Consider the following 12,730-nt stretch of genomic DNA (forward strand, 5'->3'; position numbering starts at 1 on the left):
GTGGGTTGCCATTTCCTTCTCCAGGGGAATCTTTCCAACCCAGGGATAGAACCCATGTCTCCTGCATTGCAGGTGGATTCTTTACCACTGAGTCACCTAAGAAACCCATATTCTTGATAGTAACACTATAATAAATTTTTGTGATAGATTTAATCATATGGGGGGTGTGTGTGTGTGTGTGTGTGTGTGACTAAGAGTGACATCAATTCTCAAACTTTCTCTTGCAATGGATGGTAAGTAATCGCTACAGGCATACTAGACTATTCTCAACACACCCATTTTATCTTCTCCTTGGCACTAATACCCTCACCCTGTAGCCAGTCCATCTGTGGCTCTGGGAACTGTGACTCTCATTCCAGCCCAGGGGCCTCAGCTGAGCCCAGGGCCCAGTTAACATCTGCTGCTGTTGACCAAGGTGCACCAGAGTGTAAAGGGTACCAAGACTAGGCTGGCCAAAGATATTTAACCTCCAGGGTGAATAAAAACATTCAAGTATTCTCCTCTCAGCTGGGAAATCTACAAGGGTTGTTTGCTTTGTGCAACCAAGTGATGGACCAAGAGCCCTATCAACCTCCGCTCAACCCACTAAAAGGCTAGCGCACATAAACTTTTCCAGTGATATCCTCTGATGACTGTGTGCAGAGGAAAATCGTTAAATTAATATACCAGATCCCAGAGAAGACAGAAGAACTGGCATTCCCACTTGGACTGTGAGTAGAAAGCCAGAAAGTTGAATCTTTGTCATGCAGCAGAGCAATCCTGAAAAGCTATTTACTCAGCTACACTGGCTGTAGGAGCAGCAGACTTCAACGAGGGTGCCCCCCACCCCTGAGTTATCTGCTGGCTCCAGCAAGGCTGGGGAGCCATTAGGTGTCCAACAGTGAACTCCTGACTCCAGGCCAGCCTTGACCTTGAGCAGCACTGTCTCGTGTGACCAGTTCCAGAGGGGACACTGGGCCCCTATGAGGGATATGACCATGGAGACTAACACTGAAAGCCTGATTGAGGCAGAAGAGTGATTGGGGATGAAGGCAGGGCCTGGCTATTTCTTGCCCTGAAAGACAGCTAGAGCTCTGGGGTAGGTGAATAATTACCTATCTTTATGCCAACACATATACTCAAGGACACAAAGAGTTTGGATACTCAGGGGAAATTGGAGGCTTTCTGCACGGCTACTCTAACAGGGGTACCTAGTCCCATCCTCAGACTATATAGGTAGCTGACTCACAGAAGGATCATGAACACTGCCCAATGCAGTCCCTCTGCACTCTGAAGGAGTCTCATTCACCCTCCAGACGGTGCTGAAGCTTCCCAGAAAACGCAGCTGACTGGTCCTGACCTACAAACTGGGCTGTGATTTATTTTTCGCCTGGATAATGTTATTGAAAAGATGCCTGCACAGCAACAATCTACCTTTGTCCAAGAACACATCCCCAACCCGCATTTCCTGGTGCGTGACTCTGATCTCACAGATCTTTGCCTCTGGAGACACAGAAGGAGTCACATGAACTGCCGGTGTTCACTGTCATCTGCTCCTTCTTACTACCTGGGGCCATACTCAGTGTTACCAAAGGAGTACCCAGTGGGGACTTCCAGATCAATTCCATTTTACCTCCACCCTGACTGTCACAAATATCTGTATGGCAGGTTTGACTTGCTATCACGTAGCATGTCCCGGGAGCTTCTAAGATTGTCCACAAAAAGACAGTTGGAGGAGTGGGGTAAATCTCCACAAAGGTAATCACGGACCTCTCCCCTTAAATGTGTCAGACCAAGGAGGCAGGGACTCCATCTCCTTTGCTCACAACTGTGTGCGCATCCCCCAAAATAATGCCTGGAATGAATTAGGCTCTTAAAAATTTTTGATGAATGATGGAACGTGTGTGCATGCTCAGGTGGTTCAGTTATGTCCGACTCTTTGCAACCCTGTGGACTGTAGCCGGCCAGGCTCCTCTGTCCATGGGATTTCCCGGGTAAGAATACTGGAGTGGGTTGCCATTACCTTCTCCAGGGGATCTTCCCGACCCAGGAATTGAACCTGCATCTCCTACACTGGCAGGAGGGTTCTTTACCACTGAGCCCCCAGGGAAGCCCTCTAAGCTCATTGCCGGCACCTAAAACCGGTAGGGAAGTTATGAGGCTCAAAAAGGTTTAGTAACCTAAGTGAGGCCACACAGGAACAGACTGGCAAAAAATGATTAAATAAAGGAGGAACAGCGGGCGATGGCCTTGCAAATTGCCTTCTTTTCTGAAGATGTGATATAAAAGGCTTGAGAGTTTACACTAATATTAATTTTTTAAAAGATGTATTTTTCTCTAAACGTTAGAGAACTGATATCCTCAATATCACCACAGTAATACCATTACCATATGCAAATGATTAATATGCACACTTCAAGACTCCCAGGTCTCCATGAATTTGACTTTAGAATGTGTTTCTATAAAGACGAGAGAGATCACTGGGGTAAGAGAATGGTCTCTGGTGTCAAGCTCCAGCATGACTGATGAAGGATGTCTTGATGTTTTCCTCCTCTCTTCCCTGGCCTACTGAATGCAACTACACCAATTCCAAACATCTTCCTCTCTGCAAAAGAGGATATTCGTGACATTTTCTGGAAAAGGGACAGTTTAACTGAAGTATATTTCTATATTAACAGCAGGCATGGCTGCCTCCCACCACCCCTTTTCTTGTCATTCCAAATCAAGCATGTAACAAGTCAAGAAAAAGGACTCAAAGGTAGCCATCTGCCAGTGAAGTGACAGTCAGATCTACTCCCTGACCCTGAGGATCTCTTTACTTGATTCAGTTTCAGAGTTTTTACAGCATCAGTACCTGGGTCCCTAAAATTGTTCCTGGCTCTCAATCATTGACTAACCTGGTCCTGACAGTTGTCCAAAAGAAAACAGTATGTCAGAAATACAATTCCTGGGTAAAAGCAAGCAAAGTTGCTTTTCTAATGACTCCTGTATTCTGTATATATCCTGGACCCAGCATCCCATCCTCTCAAACCTTAAACTGATAATGGCTCAGCAAACCAGTACATCTTACTCATGGAAATGTTTTTCTTCAACTATGTTAATGAAACTACGCATTTGCTTGGAAATCTGCCCTTCTTCAGGATTCATGTCAATTGTGTTATGGCCTGAGATGACTCCCTTTGTGCCATTCTATCTCAAAATGCATGTTGTGGGAGAGGGGCCTGGTGCAACTCTCTCAGTCTTGAGGTGTTTCTCTTATCTGATTAGCAGCTTGCTAACAGGTATAAAACACCTCGCTAAAAACTAGCAAGGGGGCATTCTTTCTGTCCCTTTCTGATGTCTATGTCAAAGCTTTCTCTATCTCTTTTTATACTTTAATAAAACTCTGCTACACAAAAGCTCCGAGTGATCAAGGCTCGTCTCTGGCCCCAGATTGAATTCCTCTACTATGGAGGCCAGGAATCCTGGGGTCATTCACGGCTCTCGCCACAACCTTTCATAGGGGTGGGGAGTACACTGAAACCAGCTATTAGCTGGAGCTAATTTCTAACATCCAGGAGCAGTTAGGAATTCAACCACTGGATGATGCCTTTACAATCTTATCATAAGAAAGAGCACTGATATACTTTGCTTCCCTGTGATTGGCTTAAGGGCAGGTGAGCAGCAGAAAATATTTTGCCCTGGAAAGTGTACTGACCTAAAAAAATCATCAAAGGACACAGGAGAAGAAATGAAAGGTGTGAGGTTGGGGACTGTGATAATAAGCTCCAACAGTGCAATGAGGAGAGATGAGATCAGTCAGGGAACAGGTAGGGAACTTGCCATTAACAAAGGGGTCAGATTGGAGAGCAGGGCCTGACCCCTAGGTCCTCCCAGTTGCTCTGTGGTGCAATCACTCAAGTATCATTCAATGAATTTCATTAAGATTTTGGAACGTGCCCTGGTGTTGGCTCTAGACCTATTTGAGTCTCATCTCCAATCTGCAGTGCTGGGAAAAAGTATTTTGACTTCTGTGATTCTAAAATATCCCAAAATAAAACCTGAAAATAATAATTATTCCTCCCAGTGTTTCATAAAGATTAAATGGTTTCTTTACAAGTATTAAGGTAGACCAGATATACAAAGAATAAAGCCTATATAACACAATAAAAAGATCTGAGTAGTATGCAAAACGTATCTTTATAAATGCCTAGCTGCTCTGGGAAGGGACTAGAGAATTCCAGGAAGTCCAGAAATAACAAGAAAGAGAATGCACATGAATAAGAACTCACTAGCTCCGGTGATATACATCTCTTACTGTGGTTGAAACCATTAGTTTTAACAGACCGTTATCAAGGAAATGACAAAGCCTGGGACCCACACATGGGAGGTTACATCATAGAGCCTATGTTAAACCTGGGTCCACGCAGAGGATGAACTAGAAAAACTAACACCTCACAGACCTGGATGTTGGGGAGACACCTGCTTTTTCTAGTTTTGACCCTAGGTGGAGAAGAAAAAAGTCTTTCCTCCCTAAGTGAAGGGAGCTGACTCCATGCTAAACACAAGCACCATACCCCAGACTGGGGAGATCTGGGCTGGAACTCAAAATGGGGAAGTGGTGAGGGGGAGTGTTATGGAGGAACTTATCAGAGCATTACTCAGCAGCCAGGCTCAAGAAATGACTACATCTGTTTTTTTTTTCCTTTTTCTTTTCCCCTGGGAACTGATTTAACCTTTTCTTCCTCCTAAATAGCAATACAGACTTTTACTACTTTTGGTCAACCCAAACTCAACTTTAGGAATGTTTCAGCACTTTTTCCTCCCACTTACAGGAGGGAATTAAAGCCTAAGGAAGCGCCCTGCCAGCGTGTTTTTCCCCTCACTCTAGCCAGCTGGGCCTAAAGAAGCCAGAGAATCCACAAGCCAACTCTGTTGGGGCTGGATTTATCATTTTCAAATTCCACAGGTAACTGTTATCTCTTACCAACAGACAGGAGGTCAGCTACAATTTTAGGCAATTAGAGGGAGGTAAAGAGCTTTTCCTATACCTACTGACTCTCAATTGTCTTTAGCTCAAAAGTAATCCATATGCCGAAGAAGCATATTTTAGGGTGGCACATTTTGGTATCCTTCAATAACACTGTAATAGAAGATCAATAAATTTGCAGGAAAAAAGTAAAAGAAAATAAATTTGCAGAAAAACAATGAGACAAAGGAAAAGGGTTTTATGTTCTTAGGGGCAGTCAACTGTGGGCAGGTAAATATAGGGGAAAACTAACGGGAGACAGGGCTTCCCAGGTGGTACAGTGGCAGAGAATCCACATGCCAATGTAGGAGACACCAGAGATGGGGGTTCAATCCCTAGATTGGGAAGAAGCCCTAAAGCAGAAAACAGCAGCCTGCTCTAGTATTCTTGCCTGTGAAATCCCACAGACAAAGAAGCCTGGCGGGCTACAGTCTGTAGGGTCACCAAGAATCGGCCACAAATGGACGACTGAGCACACACGCAGTGGAAGAAAATAAGGGTTACTCTAGCAGGGTTTGTCTGCATAGACTCTCTGAATGCCATCTAATCTCTGGTAATAAGGTTGCAACCTTTTTCTCGGTACAGGAAATAGGAAGGCAAAGAGCTTTTCTTGTGTTTGCTGCCTTTTAACTGATTTCAGCTCCAAATAATCTTTATGCTTGACTGACATATTTTGGGGTAGGACACTCTGACCCTCTTCAACAACAAAAGGATACAAAGCAAAATCAGCAAGAGAAAGGCACGTGAAGAAAACCAAGTACGATTTTCCAAGAATCTTGTCCCAGTTGGAGTCACACAAGATGTGCTTAATTCCTGCTGCATCAAATTATGACAACACATGTAAAGTTCTTGTCTACCAGAAAAGCTCACCAGAGACCTAGCACCCAAGGCTTCTCAAGGAGGTTGGCCACATAGGCCCCATCTATCCAGTATGTACCCAAATTCCAGACTCTCAGGAGGATAGCATGAAGTTGCCATAAACCATAGTGTTTGTACAGTTTAGGCACAGTGAAAGCTGTTTGTATCAGAAAATAGTGTTCCCAGAAACCAACTATCAGGTAGGCTTTTCTAAAAACAGTCTCAAGCCTGTTAACTCTTTTCTGCACAGACGTGTATCTCCAAGGAGACAGTGGAGTTGAAGTACTTAGATCTTAATTTCAAATTCCCCAGGGAAGGGGCAGCCAGATGATCAAGACCTACTCAGAGCTTATTAGAAACCTACATGAATGTGGAGTAGTTGGACAGACAACAACTAAGATGCCATCACTAACACAAGCCTAGTTCCCAGCTCAAGCCCCAGCATGAACAAGTCTCTCTCCTTTTCATCACATACATTAGGAATTGGGCCCCACAGCAGAAGGGGAGCAGCTCACCATCACTTGCATTACCGGCTGAACCATCCTGCCCCCTCTATCCATGGAAAACTTTCTTCCACTGGTCTCTGGTGCCAAAAGATTGAGGGCCACTGACATGCATTATAAATTTTGTGACAGAACGGTATTTGGGGATCTGGGAAATTTTTCTGTAATCATTCTCCAAAAGTCAACATATTCAGTAACTACAGATTATATACACAGTTTAAATGCAGAGAAAACATATATGATTAAAAATGAAAATATTAATTGATTTAATAAAAATGGCATTTTTTATTCAAAGCATAGAATGGGTGCTTTAATTATGTTTAAGTTTTTTATGACAAATGGAGTATTTCCTGCCATATCAGTAAACAAGTTATGTCACAGTCATCAGTGATACCTGTCCTCAAAATGTAAACTTCTGAGCCCTAGGCACAATCAGGAAGGAGAACAATACCTGCCCAATATGGCAGCCATCAGGCTGCAGCCACTCCCTATGGTGAGCACTGAGGAACTCAGGCTGTAAAAAGAAAACACAGGAAACTGGCCCCAGATAGCTGAGATGCATATGAAAGGAGTAATTTCAGTTAGCCCAGACTCCTGCATCTTCCCATACATACAAAAGCACTAAATTCCTTAACTTGAGCTATCTGAAAGTGAAAGTGTTAGTCACTCAGTTGTGTCTGACTCTTTGTGACCCCATGGACTGTAACCCACCAGGCTCCTCTGACCATGGAATTCTCCAGGCAAAAATACTGGAGTGGGTTGCCATTTCCTTCTCCAGGGGATCTTCCCCACCCAGGGATTAAACCTGGGTTTTGCACACTGCAGGGAGACTCTTTATCAACTGAGTCACCAGGGAGCCTGATCTAGCTGGTTTTCCTTAATTAACAATAATCTTTGGATGTTCAGACTACTTGCCCCTTTGTTGCAAATGTCTATATAACCGGACTCCCCACCCCTGCGTCCCTGAGCAGTACTCTCAGGGTTACTTGAGATGCTGTCTCCCAGTCTTGACATCCTAAAAATTCCTACTGAATAAAACTTAACTGTCAACTTTTAGGTTGTGATTATCTTTTAAGTTGACACTGAAGACAAAGAGTTTAGAATCATATGTGTGATCTTTAATAAAAGAAGAGGCTCATGAGTCTGGCAGGAACTCTTGTATGTTATCCAACAGGTTAAGCCAACAGGTTAAGGGGCTGAGGCTTAGCCAGTTTTCTCAAGCAGAGATGAGGATCAGTGGGTCATTAGGCAACTGAAACTTTTCTAATGAATGAGGGAATTTTAGCTCTTCTTGAGTAAGAAACACTAGGAAATAAGAAAAAAAGCACATGAAGACAGGTTCATATTTGTAGAAGAACACAGGCACTGCTGTATATGCACCGTCTCTTCCTAAAGAAGAGGACAGAGGTATTGTCCATTCTCTTGATGGGGGCAAAAAAGGCCAAAGACAATGAAGTTTCCAAAGCAAGGCCTTTCAGAGTCAGGGCTACAAATATGGTTCCAGGTTATATTTTCAGGAATTGTAAGCTCTAAAGGATCATGAAATTTCCCCTAATAGCCTCTTTTGTTACAGTGATAGGAAACTGAGGCCCAGAGGATAAGAGTAAGTGGGTCACCAAATAGCCTATTTGCACAGGCCACCTAGCTCTAGGCCCAGTCCTCATTCCACAGTGCTGCATATTCTAAGTTCCAGTGCTGTTCTGATAGGCCACTTTTATCCCACAGAGAGGTAGTATGAAAAAGCTGCAACTCACAACTTCCCTCTCAGAGAGTTTAAAGTTTCGGTTTAATTTCCTTCAAATTGGCATCTCCCTGCCATATTTGTTTCCTTTTTTGCTTACAATATTCCTGCAGTTGTTATAGGTCTTTTCCCCCATCAGATCAATCAAATCTGACACCAACTCTACATCTCTCAGATTCTCTGAATACCAACTGGCTGTCCAACAATTCTACTCTGTTCTAATGCTAACTACCTGGAGTTAGCATGAGTCCCCACAAGTCTAGGGTGTAATCCAATTAGATTGTCCTCTCTTTAGTTACCACTTACAAGTAGTCGGTCCCCAAGTTATTTTTACTTCTGTCTGACTTAGCTACACATTCAGGAGTTCCCATAAACCCTTCCTCAGTTTTGATAATTCACTAGAACCACTCAAAGAACCCAGGAAAGTGTTTTACTTATGACTGCCAGTTTGTTATAAAGGATGCAGCTCAGGAAAACCCAAATGGAAAAGATGCACAGGACAATGTGCGGGTGAGAGTGGCACGGAGAGTGCACACTCTCTCCTGGTGTGCCATCTTCCCATATTGCCGAACATCTACATTACACAGGCATGACTGATTATATGAGGTCACTTATATGTGGGATCTACAAAATAGTACAAATGAACTTATTTACAAAACCGAAACACTAACAGACATATAAAACAAACTTATGGTTACCAAAGGGGCAGGAGGGTGGGATAAATTAGAAATATGGGATTAACAGACACACACTACCACATAAAATCGATAAATAACAAGAATTTACTGTGCAGCTCAGGGAACTATAATTCAGTATCTTGTAATAAACTATAATGGAAAAGAATTTTAAAAAGAATATAGCTATTTACATGGAAAAAATATATATATAATTGAATCAATTTGCTATATACCTGAAATTAACACAATTTGTAAATCAACTATACTTCATTTAAAAAAACAGAATATGCAGAGGCACATTTCTTTTTTTTTTTTAATTGTAGTTGATCTACAACGTTGTGCCAATGTCTTCTATACAGCACAGTGACTCAGTTATACATATAGATATATATACACTCTTTTTTTATATTCTTTTCCATTATGGTTTATCATTGGATATTCAACACAGTTCCCTATTCTATGCAGTAGGACTTAGTTGTTCATCCATTCTCAATGTAATATTTTGCATCTACCAACCCCCAAATCCCAGTCCATCCCTCTTCCTCCGCTCCCCCACCCTTGGCAACACCATTTCAACCTTGTGGATACTAAACAGAGCAGATTTATTAGATTTAGACAGAAGAAAACTACTAGAGCAGGAATACCATCTTTTCCTTGTAAACAAGGTCCGACTAAGTTAAAACAATACATATGCTGAAATGTTTTATCAGTTAATCATACTGATTATCTTCTTACACAACAACAACAACAAAATAAGATAAATTGATTGGTAGATCCAGAAGCTGATAGCTGAATATGTGACAAAGCAAACATAGTAAAATGTTAACTGTAGAATCTAGGTGGTGAGTACATTAGCATTTGTTGGAAAATTCTCTGAACTCTATGCTTAATGATGTTCATAATAAAACGTTAGGGTAAAAAAAAAGTATTTAAAGTAAATCAAAACAAGGAAAATGAATATATATATACATATATATATATATGGGATAAAGGCTAAAACCACATAGAGAAGTATTCCAAGTGATTTTTTTTAACACACTGTAATTCAACTTTTTAAAAGGATATATCTTGTGAACAAAAGAACAGCAAATAAGCAGTCATTGTGAATTGTTTTGTTATTCTGAGACTTCTTAGTGTATTGTGGAGTAGAACATATGTACACTGGTATCACTTAGAAATGAGATAGTCAATTCAGGAGAAAAGAAACAGAGATGTAGGATCAATTAGGTTAAGTAAAATTTTGGTAAATTTGAATTTGTAAGATGAAATCACAATATATTCTATCTTTAAAATATATACGGGGCTTTCCGGGTAGTTCAAATGGTAAAGAATCTGTGGGAGACCTGGGTTTGATCCCTGTGTTGGGAAGATCACCCGGAGAAGGGAATGACAACCCACTCCAGTATCTTGCCTGGAGAATTCCACGGACAGAGGAGCCTGGCGGGCTACAGTCCATGGGGTCAGAAAGAGTCGGACATGACTGACTGACTAACTCTTAACAAGGGATACTGAGCTAGGCTTCTAACAGACCCCCATGTAGTTTTCTGAGACTTCCCAAAGTAACTTTCAGGAGCATCGCCCATGACCGTACCTCCCTCTTTAAAATATACACACAGTACCAATATAATTTTCCTGGTTTTGATACTGTACTACAGTTACACAAGATGCTGCTATTGGTGAGGGGGGGTGGGTAGTCAGGGGCTGGTGGCTCAAGACTTCCTACAACTCCCTGTGAATCTATTCAAGAGAAGCCTGAAATGTAAAGGAGGAAATGGTACAAGTTCAGTTTGTACTTGACTGTGTTGCAACAAGCCAAACTGCAGGTCAAGGTGGGCTGAGTGGATGCCTGAAAACCCATAAGTATGTGAACATCTGGAGAAGGCAATGGCACCCCACTCCAGTACTCTTGCCTGGAAAATCCCATGGACTGAGGGCCCTGGTAGGCTGCAGTCCAGAGGGTCGCTAGGAGTCAGACACGACTGAGCGACTTCACTTTCACTTTTCACTTTCACGCATTGGAGAAGGAAATGGCAACCCACTCCAGTGTTCTTGCCTGGAGAATCCCAGGGACGGGGGATCCTGGTGGGCTGCCGTCTATGGGGTCGCACAGAGTCGGACACGACTGAAGTGACTTAGCATAGCATAGCATGTGAAAATTATCAGAACATTCACAACAAGAGACTTCTGATGTCTCTGAGTTCTTCACCATGGATGTGAGGGGAAGTATTTAGAAATAATCTCAAAAGCCAGGAACATACTCTTTTTGTTGGTTTATCACATTATATAAGTTTTATATGTACAACACTATATTTCAACTTCTGTACACACTACAGTGCACTAACCACCAAATATTTAGTTTCCACCTGTCACCACAGAGTTGACCCCCTTAACCATTTTGCCCTCTCCCATCCCTGTTTCCCTCTGCTGCTGCTGCTGCTGCTGCTAAGTCACTTCAGTCATGTCCGACTCTGTGCGACCCCATAGATGGCAGCCCACCAGGCTCCGCCATCCCTGGGATTCTCCAGGCAAGAACACTGGAGTGGGTTGCCATTTCCTTCTCCAATGTATGAAAGTGAAAAGAGAAAGTGAAGTCGCTCAGTCTTGTCCGACTTAGCAACCCCATGGACTGCAGCCTACCAGGCTCCTCCATCCATGGGATTTTCCAGGCAAGAGTACTGGAGTGGGGTGCCATTGCCTTCTCCGCTGTTTCCCTCTAGTAGAGGTCAAAACATTCAGAATCCCATTCTTCTTCCATGCCATCCTGTGAATCAGGAGGAAACTGAGGACTTCATTGCCCGCCGTGCAGGTGGGGAAACAAGTCACAGTCATGAACAGACTGAAGCTGGGCCTCACAGAAAGGGAAGGAGGCTCAGGGACTGAGTCCCACATCGCTCAGTCAGAGAATTTCCGTCATACAATAGACAACAGTACCTTGTTCTAGCCCAGGCATACATCAAAATCACCTGGGCATTTCCTTTTACTACTGAGATGGGGAGAGGGGCATTCCCAGGGATGTCTTCAATTGGTCCCAGGTGAGGCTGAATTAGCATTATTCTGAAGTCTCCCTAGATGATTCTCGTGTGCTATGATGATTGAAATTCAATAATCTATTCCCAATCACTTCTGCATCAGTTGAGGAAACTGAGGCTCATAGAGCTGAAGTAGTTTATCACAGCTGGCCAGTCACTCAGGGAGCCATCTAATCCTACTATACTCCTGGGAATGGACTTAGAGCATAGCGCTGAAATTCCATTTCTGTAAGTCTCATTTTCTCCAGTTCTTGTTTTCTTTTCCTAGCTGTAAGTGTACTCTTGGACACACACATACACAGACTTTTTGGGGGGCTGTTTTCTTCTCTACTGCTTTGTCTTGTGTTGCTCAAAGATCTATTTACTCCACAGAGACACGAGGCAAGATTCCGAATATCTAATCAGTCCAAGCCACAGTCCCATAGACCCAGGACTGCTGCCAAATTCATGGCAATGGTGCGATAAACGTTTTGTGTGCGTCTCTGCGTTCTATCTAGTGCCCTGGAAAATTACAAACCCAACTGTTTTTCTTCACACGAATTCCAAAGACACCTCACTCCCCTGCAAAGAGAGGTTGGCTCTCTAATTAATTTATCTTGGCATCTGCTTATTGCCTGAACATTTATTAGAATACAATTTATTCAGAAATTTTTATTTGTGTATAACTTTCTAACCAGTTCAGGATGACATGGCAGATGAGCTGGGTGGGAGGGATTAAGCAGGAAGGGTTTAGATTTGGCAGTGTGTTTAAGTGTTTCTAAGAGGAACACATTCTTACAGTTCCTCCTTTTCTGATTCTTTTTTAAAAGAAAGAATATAGGTGTTGTTTTTTTTTTTTAAGAAAGCACTATTTAAACTTGATGACAGAAAATACCACTACTACTACTACTATTATTACCATCATCATCAATAGTCACCTTTTATTTGCAAGCTTT

The 12,730-nt window shown here is 42.6% G+C and overlaps 1 protein-coding gene across 1 annotated transcript in view; it reads right to left on the reverse strand.

Annotated features, from left to right (window-relative positions):
* Window positions 1-12,730, reverse strand: part of LOC147344010 (uncharacterized) — a 39,829-nt gene that overhangs the window by 6,360 nt on the left and 20,739 nt on the right. The gene's annotated exons all lie outside the window — the stretch shown is intronic.

Source organism: Bos grunniens, chromosome 26, assembly GCF_055505025.1.
Source record: "Bos grunniens cultivar Pamir isolate PY7600 chromosome 26, Bosgru_T2T1.0, whole genome shotgun sequence".
Classification (NCBI taxonomy): Eukaryota; Metazoa; Chordata; class Mammalia; order Artiodactyla; family Bovidae; genus Bos; species Bos grunniens.